Source organism: Dermacentor andersoni, chromosome 6, assembly GCF_023375885.2.
Source record: "Dermacentor andersoni chromosome 6, qqDerAnde1_hic_scaffold, whole genome shotgun sequence".
Taxonomy (NCBI): domain Eukaryota; kingdom Metazoa; phylum Arthropoda; class Arachnida; order Ixodida; family Ixodidae; genus Dermacentor; species Dermacentor andersoni.
In genome coordinates, this window is record NC_092819.1 from 33,815,149 (window position 1) to 33,832,511 (window position 17,363).

Below are 17,363 nucleotides of genomic sequence, written 5' to 3' on the forward strand. Positions count from 1 at the left end.
GAAACCATTTTAGAATGCATGACATCACAAGCCATCGCAGCTGAGGACGACGAGGGCACTGTTGCAGTTTTTAAAGACAACATCACTGGACAAGCGGCTGTAGCCTGACCTGATGTTTACAGTGCTACAAGTGCTAGGTCATTGCATGCAGTGACAGTGACCGACTGTGACTGGGTATGTATCTGTGCTCGGTTTCTATCTCTGTCTCTTCTTTTTCGTGACATTACCTGCCCCTCCCTTACCTCCCAAGCGTAGGGTAGCAAACTATATCTTCGCTTCTGCTTAACCTCCCTGCCTTTCCCCCTCCTTCTGTACGTCTCCACATGTGCACTTTGTCCTTCGAGGACAAAGTTATGATCTTACAGCACTTGACGCAAAGGCGGCTGTGCTGCGCGGCGCGATGCATGAAGCCAACGGCGCAACAGAGTGAAGCAGCAAATACGAGCAATCACATAACCTTGCATTAAGCCTAGGACCTCCGCTTAACAGAATCGACGCTCTGTTCAAATACCCGAGTACATCGACGAAACGACTGCGTTAAGATCAGCATTGCCTCACTGGCAGTGGTTGCGGTGCCACTCCACGAGGCCGACGGCACAACCAAACGAACGAATAAATGCGAACTAACTCCTGAATTTCCGCTCCCTAAAACTGACGCCCTAACTAGCAGCTGGAGGACATCGACGATGCGAGAGCGCTAAGATCAGCGTTACCAGTCGTGATATCGGTTGTGGTAAGAGGAGCTAAACGAAGCCGGCAGCGAGAAGTGAAACAATTAAAGAGAAAAGAGGAAGAAGCAACACCCATAGTTCTCAAAATATTGCGCGGCTCTGTGAATGTTTTTTGAGGCTTAAGTTCTTTGGCCACATCTGGCCCCAGCACCACTAAACAATCAATCAACCAACAAACCAATCAATCGATCGATCAATCAATCAATCAATCAATCAATCAATCAATCAATCAATCAATCAATCAATCAATCATACTAATCACGAAACGGTGAGAGTATTGTGCCTCAGTGATTAAGGCATAGCGCTGCTGAGAACAAATCCATGTGTTCGAATCCCAGTCGCGACGGTTGGAATTTTGATAGAGGCCGAGTTCTAAAAATGTCTGTGCATTGGGGACACGTTAAAGAACCCCTCGTGGCGAAAATTATTCCGGAGCTGCCCACTATGGTGTCCCTCATAATCTAATTTGCAGTCCGGGAACGTTAAGCCCCACAATTTATTTATAACTGCTGAGCTTAATAATACGATAAGCTATGGCTCAGTCGCTGTTTGGTACTTTCCGCGAAAGGAAAACATTTAACGTGCGTAAAGCTAAGCAGGAAGGGGACAAGAATATGAGAGTCCAATTATATATATATATATATATATATATATATATATATATATATATATATATATATATATATATATATATATATATATATATATATATATATATATATAAGTCGACGCAGCTTTGGTGCCGACAGTTGACGGGTCAAGCAAAGACTTCCTCCTGCACCTGACAATCTGAACAAATGATGGAAAGGGCCAATGTCGAATGCTACAATGTGAACGGCTTCAACCTCGGATTCCCGGATTGCTACGCGCTTGCTAAATATGCGGGGGCATATTTAGCAACAACGGAGGGGGAGTTCGGGGGAACGATGCGATATCATGGGCGGGATATTGCGGCCGATTCGACAATTGTGATTGGCCGCGATAGAGTCATCAGATTCCCTAGTCTAGTCGCCTAGGGAAGACGACGGTATTAAATCCGGAGACCTTTCGTGCAATGAGGAAGGGTGGGCTGACATGTCCTGATGTGAACTCACACGTTAAATATGCTCCTAAATGCAGTGGGCTTCCGTATCTGGAGCCAGTGTAAATAATGTAAAATAAACCTTTTTTTTTTCCCTACTACTGGACGCACTCGTCGAATTGCCTTGGTGGATTCCCGGCCCAAACGCCACCTCGAGCCTCAACACTTCTCACCTAGAGGTACAATCTCCTCGGTCCCACAGAGCCAGCTTTGTCCAGGCAGCGGTGACGAAGAATATTTTTTTTCCCGAGGAAGGTGAACCATAACTGAGAAATAGGAGGGAGCGTGGCGGGCAGGTTCGCGCCATCTTTCGGTAGCGAGCAGAGACAGGAAAGCTGAACTGCTTATACGAGTAGCAGCCTCGCCACAGTTTCCTTTTCCTTTACTTAACGCGCGTGATGAAAAATGATGAAGAATGAGAAGCGGGAAAGAGAAGGAAGACGTCGGGTTTCGAGCGCGAGCGGGAAAAAAATAACACGATTCTCAAAATCCTGTAAATGCGTTCTTTCTTTCCTTTTTCTTGTACTTATCCAGCTAGCGTGCCCCTTACTGGATGTGAAAATAAACAAGCCCCGTGATGAAAGTAAGCGAAGCACGCGACGAGAAAATATGAGCCAAAAGAAGGGCCCAAAGAAAAAAAAAAAACATCGGACCACACCACAGCCTTGAGCTATTCAGTTTCTATTACTCTCGGAAAGCAAGCCACTCGTCTAAAATTGCAGCTTGCTCGAAAAAAAATTGCGAGTAAATATTTTCCGCCAGATATTTTCATACGAAAAAAAAATACGGAAAGAGATCATGCCAGCCGTATAATATGCGGGATATACGGTAGTGAGAACACTTTCTTATTCTTCCAATTATTATTAAAGTGAAGCGTTCTTTGGCTGTGGGTGTGGTACCACTGTGAAAAAATAGGTACAAAAGCCTTAAATGCACGGAGACAAGTTTCGTCATAATCCGTGCGTGTACCGGTCATCACCATTCTTTCTTCCACCAGCGTCATAAATCGCCTTCGTCCTAATGACAGAGTGCATCAGGCTCAATTGGTATTTACACTACGGTGTATTTTGTGAACGGTGCAGTGCCTAAACATAAACATACGGAATTAAAACTATAGCCTGCGCGGTGCATAAACATAAACAATTAATCAAACTATGTGTTGCACAGGATGAAAATAAAGATAACTATACCAATTGCATCTAGTTGCACAGCCTTTAATTTCCAGCTTCCCATAGATTCCAACATGTGAGTTTTATGTGCATATTATTATTATTATTATTATTATTATTATTATTATTATTATTATTATTATTATTATTATTATTATAAGGAAATGCAAACGCAAACGGAAATATGTCTTACATGTTTCGAGCTCCTACCAAATCAGAACGAAGAGGCACCTACAAAGGAAAGGATATTCGGAAGCTTTGGTTGTGTATTAAAAACGTGTCAACTCACGCTAATTGTTCCCGTTATTCTAGCGAGTACTCTGAAATGCTTGTCCGCGCACAAATTGACCATCCGTACTCTGCCCTAAAGCGTGCTCTGCCGCAAGCTCCTTAGCATACAGGTGAAGCATCCCACGTATGTCTAGGCAAACCATGCAAAGCAAGATGCTCACCGAGAAAGGATAAGCAGGTATAAAAAACAACAAAGCGGCAATGTAATCCTTGCACAGACGGTGATAAATTAGATAACACTGCGCACGCAGAAACAAATAAATGGCCTCACAAGCAAAGGCAAACAACCGAACAAGATAATGTCTTCAGATTAGGGCGTTGGTTATTCGAACAAAAAGAAAAAGAAACAGCAAATCGCGTATACTCTGGATACAAAAATTTTCATCGAAACATAAATAGTGTTTTTACGCAGAAGAAGTACATACGAACCTAAGTCAGCAGAAGAATGGAATATTTAACCAGTGACGTGCTGTTTATGTATGGCTGGTCAACACGCAGTGAAGTCACATAACGCATCCATTTGTATTTGTTGATATCGTATGCGTGCACGTGCCTGTCCTATTCGTTTAGGCAATGAAATAAGTAAGAAACCGCGTCTCAGAGTTGCATAAATATAGTGCCCTGGCACGGTCAATACTTTGCGGGAAAATCAGGTTGCTATAGATTTGAAATGAATGTTGCGCCCTCCGAGGCAAGATCAGGCCTAGCGTTTTCTATACGTACCGCGAACGTCGGCCGCCGAAATGCTAGCGAGTGTAAAAAAGTTAGGTTCGCCAGCGCTAAACACTTTCCAAATTTTCAAAACATTCCCGCAACCTGCATAACAAAAACAAAGTGCATCGTAAGGACGTCATAGCGAACACTGAAAATACGAACAGAAACGGCTGAGATGCCGTCGCGGAACACGCGGTCGCCGAGGGAACCGTGAAAAGAGCGAGCAGGTCACGAGCTAAGCGCGAGCCGCGCAAGCGAGTGCAGGCAGGGGCGTAACACGGGGCGCCCTGGATGTTTTCAGCGTGCTCGGATCGTAATCGTCAGAACTCGTGTGTAACCATCCGCGCCTCAACAGCTGCGTGTGCGAAGGACACCGAGGTGTATTGCTAGGGTTCCCACCACCGTAGCCCGACGAATGAGCGAGTTAAAAAAGAAAGAGAGAATCGTGATCGAGGAGTCGGGACAAGCAAGGACGGGGGGCCCTTTCATTCCCAAGAGGACATACAAGTCGTGAGCGCATTCAACGAAACACACGCCCTCCGCGCAGCTCGCGCGGTCGTCGAGACGACAGCGACGACCCTCCCCTGTTCATTCCTGCGTGTAGAGCACCGCGGTATTGACGGGACCACCGCCCCGGCCCCGGTAGTTTCGCGAGAGCCCGGTCCGAACGCGGGTCCACGCACGAACAGCAGGGCCCATGCGGCCCGGCCCAGTAAACCCCCGACAGAAGCAGGGGGAAGCCATGGCTGCATCGCGAGGCCGCGCATGCGCGGCGCTCGCGGCTCTCACCTCAGCTCGGCCTGCGCGCTGCGGCGTGCGCTGCTGCTGCTGCTGGAGAAGGCTTCCCGGGCGCAATGGCTTCTTCCGGGGGAACGAGGGGGGCGGCTCTCGTCGCTCGGGCAGGAGAAAAGCGCGGGCTTCCGTGGTGCCTCCGCGGGGGTTGGGGGGGCCCCAGGGGTAGCTGGCGGGACGCGGGGGGCGTCGGCCTGCTCGTGAGCGGGGCCTAGCTGGCCGCCGAAGGGGGCCCGCGGCGCGCTGGATGCGCCCAGGCGACGTCCGCACGGCAGTCCCGGGCACCCAGCCCCGCCATCTTTGTCCGACCGGGGCACGACGGGATACGCGCGAGGAACGGAGGGATCGCCGCCGCGCCGCCGACAGAGGGCGAAGCGATCGGTGCCCTCACCGCTCCGCTCTCTCCCTCCTTTTTCTCGACCGAGTAGAGGAGGGGGAGAGTCGCGCCCAGGAACGTTAAAATAAGCCTCGCCTCGCCTCCACCACCGCCATCCCCGGGGCGGCTGCTGCCACCGCACGCGCACTGCCGCCTGGAACAGGCGCGGGATTTTCCCACTGTATCGCCCGCCGCCAGTTTGTGTCACCGGTCTGACTCGAACGATAAGGCTCAGGCTGGCTACAGGGAAAGAGTCCTCACGCTTGACTCGGGGGCACCGAGCGAGCTTGGAAACGTTCCGGTGCTGCAGGAGGTGGTTTCGGATTAGGCGGGGCCGCACGATGTTGCCGCGGGGCGAGCAGTCAGAACCTAAATTCTCTAAGACCTCCCCCCCCCCGCCTACATTATCACAATGCTTGTTTCCAACGCTGAACCACCCATTAGCACCCGCAGTTAACCAAGTGATATTTCATCTACTACTTAACGGCGACATACACATATACAGATCGAAGAAAAAATATGAACACGTGCTCACAAGACACGGCGGCTATTTGAAGTGCAGCTTTTAGAAGTAAGGGTTGCGGGAGTAACATTGACGGGCGGGAGTCCCTCTGGCTGTCGTCGACACAGTAGTATCTGATATAAGAGAGAAGTATTACAGCGCAAGTTACCAAGTAAATCGCGATGACGCCTTGCGTAGTGATCGCGCATTTTCTTTTAGTGAAACAACAAAATATACCCCACGTACTACATTTATCACGACTGCTCTGCGACCAGTATTTCACTTTGATAAGGAGAGCGCTGCTGACAACGGCTACATTGACATAGCATGAACTGCTCCTTACAGCTTCTTCTGAAGTAAATAAACCTGCAATAATTACTCATCCAATACAGGGTCCCTAAAAATTCGCTGGGACAGCAGATATTACCGATCTGACCAAGTGCTATTTTCTATACGTTTAACATCACTCATCCTAAGTGATCCATCCACACCAGACTGCTTCCTCATTCGCCCATTTCCAGCCGTGTTCTGCCCTCTACCACTCCTGGTTTCTCCAAAAGTTGCGCGCCCAGGCATCGCCGTAGCTTAAACGCGGTCGCCGGACTCGAAGCGTACGCTGGGGGGAGTCACCTCAGCCCACAGTGATGGATGGAAATGTCACATGGCAGGTTCGGGTTCCAGAACAGACCAAGCGGAAAAAGTTTTCTTTCTCCGGAGCACTCGCTCGGCCGCCAGCAGCCTACCGAGACCAGATCAGCTAAGCGTACAACGCCGCATAGCCAGGAAAAAAATGAGTACGCGTACTAAACGGTCGTGACAGTTTGAAGCAATACATTTAAAACGACATCGTATGCATAGCATACCTATACAAACACCGCTCTGGGGTTTATACGAAGATATATAAAGCTAGTGAACGTGTGCTCAGAACAGTATAATGTTGTAGCATACAAAAAGTGGGCAAATATGCAAATCGCAATAAATACATTACCCTATAGTCGTCGCCTTCACTTGCGTAGTGAATACAAGAGCCGCGATACGGAAAAAAAGAACTGCAGCTTGCTTTTCTGCGGATTTTTTGCCTGTTTTGAGACACTTAATAAACACAAACTGCTTACCTCTCTATAACTTTTCATTTACACTGCCTCATGCTCAATCTTCTGGGGAGAGATTACAAAAACACAGATCGCTTTCACTGCTCGCCTTATCCATCCTACCCCCTATCTAGCTGTTTAAAAATAGGCCTGCAAAGCGTGCTTCACTGTACGAAGAGAGAGCGTGAGGAGAAGCCAAACGTAACATGGTGTGACGGGAGAGAACGCCAAGATGTGACACCGGATATGCTCGAAAACATGCCTTGAGCACAGAAGCGGTTACGAAGCTTAACTAAGAGACCTTAGCTCAGCTTCGTACGTCGCTTAACGGCGACACTTACGCGTTATTTTTAGAGCGCAGCTCTTAGGCGGCCGTTCCTGCGGCGAGTGTCAGCGTCCTCCCTCGTAACCGAGCGCACGAACACAGCGAAGGATTAAAGGGAAGCTGAAGAGTCTGTCGAATTCAATAAGACGCTCATATACGGATGCGGGAATCTTATAAACCATGTAGGCAAAATTTTGGGGGTTTTTTTTTTCAATTAGGAGCGACGTAATCGTCGGTTGAAATTGCGCTGTAGCTCCGCCCCCCGTCGAATGCCGCGCGCTGCTGCTGACGCTGACGATGCGAGCGGAGACCGGAAACCGCGGTGTTGTGACGTCAACTCTAGTGTTTCGTTCCTTCGCAGCGTCCGCGACCGCGCCTGACCGCGCTTGTTTCTGCGTGCGTGCCATCGTAATCTGCTTCGATCGACCCTGCATTCCTTTGTTGGTGCGTCTGCGTGTGTATAGAGTGGTAGTCAACGTGCGTGGTAATCAACGTGAGTGGTAATCAACGTGAGTGGTAGTCAACGTGGTAGTCAACAGATGAAGGTCGCTACACGTACTGCATGAACCGGGAAGCTTTTCACGCGTTTAAACCGTCTTTGTAGACTGCCGACAGCTTTGGACAGCGCACAAATGCCGACGATCGCATCCCCGCTTACGTTCCACGAGGAGGCATCCAGGAACACAACACTACAGTTGTTTGACCGGAAACGAGCTCATTAGATCGGCGAAAGATCGGCGAGATCACTACATCGCTTTGCAAAAAACATACTCACCAAAGAGCATTTCCAACACGAGGAGATCCCAAGACTTTGCTTTCGTTCGCGTCGAAAGCACTGCTCGCACCAGAATCGTTTGCTTTTTCGAGAGGCCGGCTCTTCGCAATCGGCTCGTACATGTAGGGAGTAACGCCGAACTCCTCAGAAAAACGCAGTCTCTCTAAATTTTCCATTACCGTCTCAGAAAAACAGCACCAAACTACCTGGCACCGCGCTTCATGTGTAGCGGCAGCAGTCGTTTACTAGAGTTGACGTCACGAGGCGCCCGACCAATCACAGGCGGAAACGAGACGCGCGAGCTGGGCCTGTCCGCTGCTGCACGTTTCGTCGAAATAAAATATATTTGCGCTTTCTTTCGCTCAATTTTGATACGATATTCGATTTCGGAGGGTTGAAAACCATTATGTACAGATGTTCACTCATTTTTTCTGGAAAACCTTTCAGCTTCCCTTTAAAGCGAACGCGGAGCGCAGCGGAAGATGAAGGACGGTGATAGCGAAGAGAGCGCGAGAAGGAAACCGGAAGAGGAGGGTGCAGCGGAACCGCGAGGTGGAAACCGGAAGAGGAGGGTATGGCGAAGGCGTGAGAAGAAAAGCGTAGTGCCGCGCACGCGCTTTGCGGCAATGATGGCTACGAGATGGCGCCAGAGTAGCGCGCGTCGTCTGTATGGAAACAAAGCGCTGCATGAGCGGAGGTCTGTCTGCAGCGGCTGCTGTGAATCGCACCCGCTCCCGATTAGCGAACCAGTCGCGTCACATTTCGTTCCCTTTGCAACGGGCCGCACGAGACAGATTGTCCACGCTGGCCAATATATCGCGAAATGAAAATACGTACACAGCTGCGCTCAAATTTCGCATTAGGGAGTATCTTAATCGTCGGTGATTTTCTCTTTTCTTTTTTTGGCTTCAGGAGTACTGGCCAAAATTAGCTATACGTCCTTGTTTAGTAGTGCACTGTTATGTAGAAAATATGGTAAGTTTAACAACGTTCTGACTCAATTACAAATTATATACACTCCTCTATCAATATTATTTAGGACGACCCTAGACTTTATGTGTTGTTAAACACATACTCGACAACTAATTCTATCTATGCGATAGCACATATTGAGCTCACCATCTTAGTTTTGTGTTCCCGCTTTTCGTCACAAAATATGATGTCGCGCAGAAGCCATTTTTCCTAGAAGCTTAGTCCAGCGCATTAGAGAAACGCCGCGATCAGAAATTACATAGCACTTTTATTGCGAGAGCAATTATATGGACACTCCTGGCGAGTTGCCGTCATCGGCGTTGGCGTCACCGTGAGGTTCCGCACAAAGTCCGAGAGCGATAAAGTCGTGGCCGCGCGCCGTACGCTAGAGGTGCAAGGGTAAGCACACGACGATGAGCCGAGAAGGATGATGGTTTGGTGCGGCGGCGTCTTCTCCCGCGCGCAAGGGAGGAAGGCGGGGAGAATGCGCGCCGACTATTTGGGCGTAGAAAATGGGGAGAGTGGACCTGCGCGCGCGGGCGGTCGCGAAGGGGGAGGGGGCAGATTGCGTCTCCGCTACTACTCCCGCCGATGCTGCGCATAGTGCGACTGAGGGCGGCCGCGCGCGTTACCTTCAAGGTAATGCGCGATGGCTTCGAACACTAGCCGACCCGAGACAGCTGAGGGAATCTTGTGCGCTGCGTTCTCGCGCGCGTGGTTCGCGTTGAAGCGAGAGGCAGAGGCGAAGGAGAATTCGCTCGCCGCTTCTGCCGCTCTTCGTCACGTCGTCATTCTGAAGGCGAGTGTCCGCCGTCATGGAGTCAGATGTATTCATGTGTTCATGTGTGCGAGCCTGACACTGTGCTTATTAACTTAGTTAGTAAGCAAGTATTTACGGCAGCTTATATACCGCTAAAAAGCTACTAACCATACTGCGCATAGCTGTTTAATAATTTGCAATCGCAATCAATGCTTCGCCTTTCGGGCGAAACTGTGACCCTTTTTTACGAAAGAGCGGCTCCTAACTACAAACCTAGGAGGAATGGGAGATCTCACTACGCTCCACGGGTCCAGCAAGGCAGAAGGTCGCCACCAGCCGAGCTGCCAGCGTCATGGATATGTTAAACATGAACGTGTGAGCACACTGGGGTCGTGCGGGGACCCAGGGGGCCTAAGAGGTTTCAAATTGCTTGTCAAAATAAAGTTCTTTTCTCCTCCTCCTCCTCCACCTCCTCCTCCTCCTTCTAAGAATAGAAGGCAGAAGTTATAAGCGGGAACTCGACGACGATAAAAGGCCTCCCAAGTTACAAAACGATCCTACGAATTCAATGAACCTAGCGCAAGACCTCTCGACATACGGCCAAATTTTGATGTCTCTATAACCGATTACGTCCGTGCACTGCTTTCTGCAGTTTCTCTAGCAGTTAACGAGAACATAGCTTTGTTCCTGTACATCTATTAATTACAGCGCTTCGATATCGCCCTATGCACTTGCTTCTTCACCTAGAAGCGAGAAAAGCACTAAAACCAATAGCAAAAGAAACAATGAAATGAAGAAACGAACATACACATTTCTGAAAACATTAATATCAGCTTTGTTCATTTCTCTTTTATTTTTCTATGAGAGGGGCCTTTCTCCGAATGAATTTGTCTGCCACAACCGTATCGCACGAGTCATGATAACCTCTCTGCCCCACCAGGAAAGCTTCCTCACATGAATGTCGTTCATGATAATCATGAATTTTATGGCAATGAAAGCGCACACTCGGAGCATTGTCAACGTGAACGTACACATGATAGCGCTAGATGAACACGAACAGATAGGACAAGACATATGACTTACATTTTAGGGCTTCCTTTCCACTAAAGATAACTTGAACGTACCGGACTCACGAGTATGAACTCTCCCTGTTGAGAATACTTTTTCACAGCGAAGTACATACCCGCACATCTGCTCTGAGTGTAAAGAGCTCATATAAAATTATTTCTCTTACGCAGCAACTGCGATCGAGTTATATAACCTCGCACGCATCCGAGTCTGCCTAGAGGCCACTCGAGTTCAGTTCATGCTAAGCGGCTTACGACGAAAAGCACACCTGCCATCTTACGCTGTCCATCGTAAGTGATTTCACAGCCTCTTCCAAAAGTAAACCCGTAAGAGTAACACGCCTTTGCAGATTTCAGACATTACTATAATCAACCGTATTACAGGGTGGCGGAATCTAGCGAAACACGCAGAAGGCTACTGTTTGAGCCACACATCTCCATCATATTCGCGAGTAAGAAACCTGAAAGCAACGTCGCGCAAAAGTACCAGGCGACATTATGCAGGACGCCGCCCACTGGGAACCTCGGTGAAGGAGATAGGTGGAAAAGGCAAAGTTAATTCAGCCATGACCCGTGACTCCCACGCAATTACTGCCCGCCTTCGGGTGTATTTTTTTAGATCTTTAATATCCCACGCTCCGGTAACCTCAAGGCCTAAAGCCCACAGAGGAATGACACCGGGCTATGCGAGCAAAATAAAAGGAAGAAAAGAAAAGGAATAGAAAAGTAAGCATGCAACGCAAAGGCGAGATTTAAATGTTTCGACGGAGGAACGAGCGTGGCCGCGCGAAATAAAAAGAAAACATGAAGTCGGCTTCGCACGCGCGCTCTCTCAGCATGGGAGTTAATAACGCGCGCAAAAAAAAAAAAAAAAAAAAAAAAACAGCATCATTGAGGAAGCAGATACCTGCGTCATGTTCCACTCACCCCAAGCACGCGGAGAGCAAAGTTCGTCTCTACAGAGCGAGCGAGAGAGAGAGAAGACGAAAGACAGGGAGCTTGGCCTGACACGTCAATCTGGTTTGCTACCCTGCTGCGGATACAGAGACGAGGGCGTCAAAAAAGATGTGAGAGTACTATGCGTACGCCTGAGATTTACAAAATAGACGCGTAGTAGCCGTTCGTAACCACACGTAGTAGGCTGGGTGATCGCCGAGAGCAGAGCCTCGCTTGCGCGGCCTTCCCTAAAAGCGCGAGCGGGCAGCGCGACTCGGAAGTGGAAGACGCTGGGCAACGGTTGGGGACGAAGAAGGGAAGACTCGCGGAGGCGAGGAATAATTAGGCAGCCCGGCACCTCGAACGTCGAAAGCCGGTGCCGAGACACGCGAGATTCTGAACAGTTTCTTCCGATCCCAACAAGGCCCGGCTGCGGCCTGTTCCTTCTTCTCTGCTTCCGTCTTTTTTCGTGCGGATAAGAGATATCCCTCGGGCTAGCTGAAAAAAAGACCGAAAACGAAGCAAAGCGAAACGCAAGGAAATGAACCCAGCACGTGCTACCACTACCGAAGCGCGGGCGCGTTTCTGCAGTGGCGCGAGCCTAATTGCCAATGATGACGATAATGGCGCGAGGGGCGCGAAATAGCCAACGCGCTGCTCTCGTGCTGAAGCTCGAGTTTGCGCCCAACCATTCGCTGCGGCCTCCCGACGTAGTGGCACGTGTTCCAGTTAACAGCCACCCACTCTCTGCTCGAGACCGCGAGGGAGCTCTTATTAATGACCACGCTCCGCGCGCGCGGGCACGCTTCTACAGACGGCGCGGAACCGAGTTAAGCAGTGAGAAGAGGACGAGTTGCGAACGGGGGCCGCGAAGTCTGGAATTTCGAGCCGCGGCGACGGGCGATTTAGATGGAGGAAAGAGAGAGAGAGAGAATTGTCTCTGATTGCCAGAGCTCCGTGCTGTTCAGAGTATAGAACTAGACCTGGCGGCGGCATGCTTCGCACGGCGTGTAACCGTTTCCCGCTAGTTTGCTCTAAATTACTCGGTCTTCCAGGTTTTAGCGGGCGAAGGCGTGGCAGGAGGCTCCAGAAGCGGTGGGAAATGCGTACGCGACAGCAATGTGCGAGGAATTCACCAGTGAACTGAGCTGTCGTACTGCACTACGTTGAGGATAAGTAACCGGCCAAGAAGTTCCGAGAGCCACCAGCTTTAACCCAAACCGCGAAGAATAAAGCCTGCGACGACTTTGGGAGTCGTCACTCTTAGCACAGTTTAAACTGGTCTCCTGAGATTATTCTAGACAAATTTGTGAGTATAATTGCACGTTCACTAAGCGCAATAACCCAATTCTTCTTTTTTTTTTCTCATATCGGTTAATATTGCACAGTAAAACCAAATATTTATTTCGCGGGAACTGAACAAAAGTAACATATTTTGTAATATTTAGAGCTTGTGTAAGGTGGTGCCGGTTACATGTCGTTTGCGCAAGAGTCTGGTGGGGTTATTCAACGAGTGCCTATGCAGATAAAGGCAATCGCATGGCCGGTTGGCTTAGTGAATTGAGGGCGTAGGGGAGCGAGCATACAAGTAGGAGAGTAAGCGGGTGACTGAGTGAGATAATCAGTGGCCGGGCAGATCAAATAGAAAGTATATGTGTATCAGACCGTGCGTGCGTGCGTGCGTGAGTGAGTGAGTGAGTGAGTGAGTGAGTGAGTGAGTGAGTGAGTGAGTGAGTGAGTGAGTGAGTGAGTGAGTGAGTGAGTGAGTGAGTGAGTGAGTGAGTGAGTGAGTGAGTGAGTGAGTGAGTGAGTGAGTGAGTGAGTGAGTGAGTGAGTGAGTGAGTGAGTGAGTGAGTGAGTGAGTTAAGCTCAAGTCGCTACCAGCCGGTCAATACATCTATCAATATATAAAGCATCATAAAATAAGCATGACGTCTTTTGCGAAGCCACCCGGGAGGTTCTCGAAAACTAACGAATGCATCTAGGCCGGATCTGCACTCCACTTCTCCACGTAAATGTTGTCTCCCATAGCTGGGTCGCGCATTATTTAATCATCTAAGAACAAACAACATCTGAACGCGTTCCGACACCACTCGCATTTTCATAACGCAGCCGGTACTTGTACAAAGCACTTCCATCCAACAGCATCCACGGAACGACGCGGCCGTGGCTCTCGCATCGCAGCAAGTCGGGAAATAGAAAGAGAAAGAGCGACAACACGGGGGAAAAGCGTTCGATAGGCCGGATTCGTAGAGATGGCAAGGCGGGACACGCCAGATGAAGCGCCGTCCCGGTAGCCAAAGAAATCGTATATAACGATCATTGAGACTCAACTCCGCCTCCAATAAGTGGACCATGTCGGCCGTTGCGAAAATGTTTTTCTTTATTCCTCTTCTCCTTTATCTTTGTCTTTCCGGCTAATCTTGCCCTCCGCCCGTTGACATTTCATTTTCCCCAACACATTCTTTCTCTCGTCTTCCTCTTCGTTTGCCTCACGCTTCAAACGTGTGCGTGCGTGCGTGCGTGCGTGCGTGCGTGCGTGCGTGCGTGCGTGCGTGCGTGCGTGCGTGCGTGCGTGCGTGCGTGCGTGCGTGCGTGTGTGTGTGTGTGTGTGTGTGTGGGTGGGGGGGTGCGGCCTTTAGCAGAGGGAAGGTAGTTCGACGACGTTCCCTGCAGATCGAGCGCACTGGAGCAACGATCAGCACCGACAGATACGCGACTGCTGGTGGCAAGAGCATCAGCACCATCGCCGACTATGCCCGTTCTGTAAGCGTCCACTCCTGCCTTCCTCACTAAAGAGGGCACACCCACTTCTCGTCGTGTCGAGTAGATCTTGGAGAGAAGTTTGAGGCGAAAAGAAAGGGAACACATGGACGGATCCAGCAAAAAAAAAAAGAGAGAAAAAAGAACAGAAAAGAGAAGCCATAGTTGTTCCGGCCAAAGCACGAAGCGCTAACGGCGCCAGATAGCACATTATTACACGCGGTAATACTCACGCTGCTGCACACCATATTTGTAGCAGAAAACATTCGTGTCAATAACCAGACTCTTGTTACGTACGAGGAGGCACGGAAACGACTATATAAAGGTACACCTACATACGCATGTGCATGTAGCACTGCCCAGAACGAACAGCCCACGCCAGTTCGTAACGTCGTTGCCCTCGTCGTCTTTTCAACCATGATAGAACTGCTTTTGGTAATTGAAATAATTGTTCCGTAACAATTTGCTTAGGAGAACTAGAGGCTTTGGCACTAAGCTCTTTCCTATACCGTTTTGCACTGCTTGGCACCGGCTTTGCTAAACCTTTTTTCCTGTTGGAACTGGTCGATCACTATCCTGCGCACCGCATCAACATTTTTCATAGACTTTAGTACTACCCGACCCTCCGTGACGAGTTCATTTTTCAGCTACATTATATAGCGGACCGTGTTGACAGTCGCATTAAGGTTGGTATTGAGCCATGTCATACCAAAACCATTCCTTACACTTTTTACCTCATACTTCACAAGATTGGGATCGCCTTCCTTCCGACATGGTTTCCATTTATGATAACACCCGATTTAAATGTGCTTTATCTAACTTTGTATAATTAGGAGTTACCATAACTTACTATGCTTTGTTAAATCATTGTGCACATTCTTATTGTCTATTCTCACTCAATCACTCACTCCCCTCTGTAATACTTCGGCCCAGTGGGTAAACAAACAAACAAACAAACAAACAAACAAATAAATAAATAAATTGCCTCATTAAATAATGCTGTTTGAAGCATTCGCGCTCCTTCGGTCTGTCGGTGTGACGAGCCTGTTTGGAGCCCCAGTTTTCGAAAGCAAATGGTTCCTTTAAGCTCCACACCGCTCCAGGCTCCTTCGTTTCTCCATTCGTTTGACAGGATGTGATGATGACAATTATTGGAGAGCTGCCCCAACAAGGGTATATGGTGACAACAGAGTTTCCTACCAAATTTACTTAAAAGGAAATCTCACAATAGTGGTCTAAGGGAGCTGTATGTAGGTGTTGCAGGCGTTGTTGTTGTTTTGTTGATTATTATTATTATTATTATTATTATTATTATTATTATTATTATTATTATTATTATTATTATTATTATTATTATTATTATTATTATTCGCATTTATCATCATCAATCAATTTTGACGGTACAACTAGAATAGGAATTATTAGTAGTACAAAGTAAACTTCGTGCCTTTGGCTTCAGACGACCTTGCGGCTTTCGAACGCTATCACTTTCAGCGAGAATACTACTTTATGAAGTGAACGAAGTACAATCATTATTTCTGTGTGCACGCCTTTATCGCCTTTAGGCGGTCAGAAAAATATGATCGCTTAGAAATTTCAAAAAAAAAAAAACGCAATAAGTAACGCGACAAGAACGTCTCAAGCCAGGAAGTACGAATATTAGACAAATCGAACAACTATACCCGCAAGTTCTCAGAGTAGCTGAATCTTCTCGGTGCCAAAGTTCCCTCTAGCAATTTCAGTTGGAAACGCTAAATGCGCGGTCAAGGCTGTGACGAGTGCGCGCGCTCGTCCCTTTGCTGTTCATTCGTTTGCTCCTTTCCTCCTTTTATTTTTCTTTCCCCTCCAAGAGTGCAAGGTAGCAAACCAGCTTACAACCTGGTAACCTACCTTTCCCATCTTCTTTCTCTTTCTGACGGCGACGAACCTACGCCACGAATCGGAGCTACGAAGACCCCGTAAGAAGTTATCGCTCTAGAACACGGGATGCGCGCGCGCCGCGGCACCTACCGGCCCGGAGAGGAGCGCCAGGCCAAGGTGGAGAAAGGGGGGAAGGGGAGGGGAGGGTGCGAAGGCTGCGCGAAAACGAAGGAACTAAAGAGAGGAGGTTACCGGGCGAGACACAAAAGCGCGCCCGCCGGCGGGCGGCAGAAAGAGCCGAGATCGAACGGAACAGAAGCGGAGGAGCAAGAGGAGCGAGGGATGGCAAGAGATCGGCAAACTGAGGGAAGAGAGAAGTGGGTAAATGAATGAAACGAGGAAAATCAGGAATACAAAAAAATAAGACGAAGGCGACGAGAAACCACGAGGGAGCGGAGGGAAGATGAATGTTCCGAGGCGCGTGCGCGAGACAGGAGAGAAAGAAGTGCCTTTAGTCGGTAGGAGGGAGGGGGGGGGGGGGGCTTATAATAAATCGAACAAGAAGCGAACGTCAAGCCGCTTCTACGCGGGCGGAGCGCGCTCCGTAGCTTCTACGGCGCGCGGTGCTTCTGCTTTGGAGCGCCGCGCCGAGGTACGTAGAACTTTTATTCGCGCCGTGTCCATGGCTGGTCGTCGTCTTCGTCATTTTTTATTAGCTGCGAAGCATGGGCAGTTGGCGCAGCAAAGGGCCGGCTGTCCCAGAATGCTAGTTAACAAATATAAAGAGGTAAACAAAGAGAAGGAACGAAGGAGACATAAGAGAAAATAAGAAAGGAAGGCAATGAGAAACCGCCAGCTAGAGAAGCTTACTGGTCAGTAGGAAAAATTCAGTGAAGAAGAGATGATTGCATTATTGCATATGCAAAACTCGAGCGCGTAGCTCGCGCATGGTATAAAACGTAAGGAGCAGCTTGGAAGCGCTCTCTCTCTCTCTCTCTCTCTCTCTCTCTCTCTCTCTCTCTCTCTCTCTCTCTCTCTCTCTCTCTCTCTCTCTCTCTCTCTCTCTCTCTCTCTCTCTCATTTCTTTTTTTTTTTTTTTTCACGCAATGAATTACCCGAACTTTCATTGATCCCCTTGTTAAACTCATTGTATGACCT

At 48.9% G+C, this 17,363-nt stretch overlaps 1 protein-coding gene across 14 annotated transcripts in view; it reads right to left on the reverse strand.

Annotated features, from left to right (window-relative positions):
* PMCA (plasma membrane calcium-transporting ATPase 3) overlaps positions 1-17,363 on the reverse strand; it is a 359,249-nt gene that overhangs the window by 192,989 nt on the left and 148,897 nt on the right. The window contains exon 1 of one of the 14 annotated variants that reach the window (XM_050170525.3): positions 4,776-5,081. The exons of the other annotated variants lie outside the window; for them this stretch is intronic. The gene's annotated coding sequence lies outside the window, so the exon portion shown is untranslated. Of the gene's footprint in view, positions 1-4,775; positions 5,082-17,363 lie in introns of those variants that run through there. 14 annotated transcript variants of the gene reach the window in all.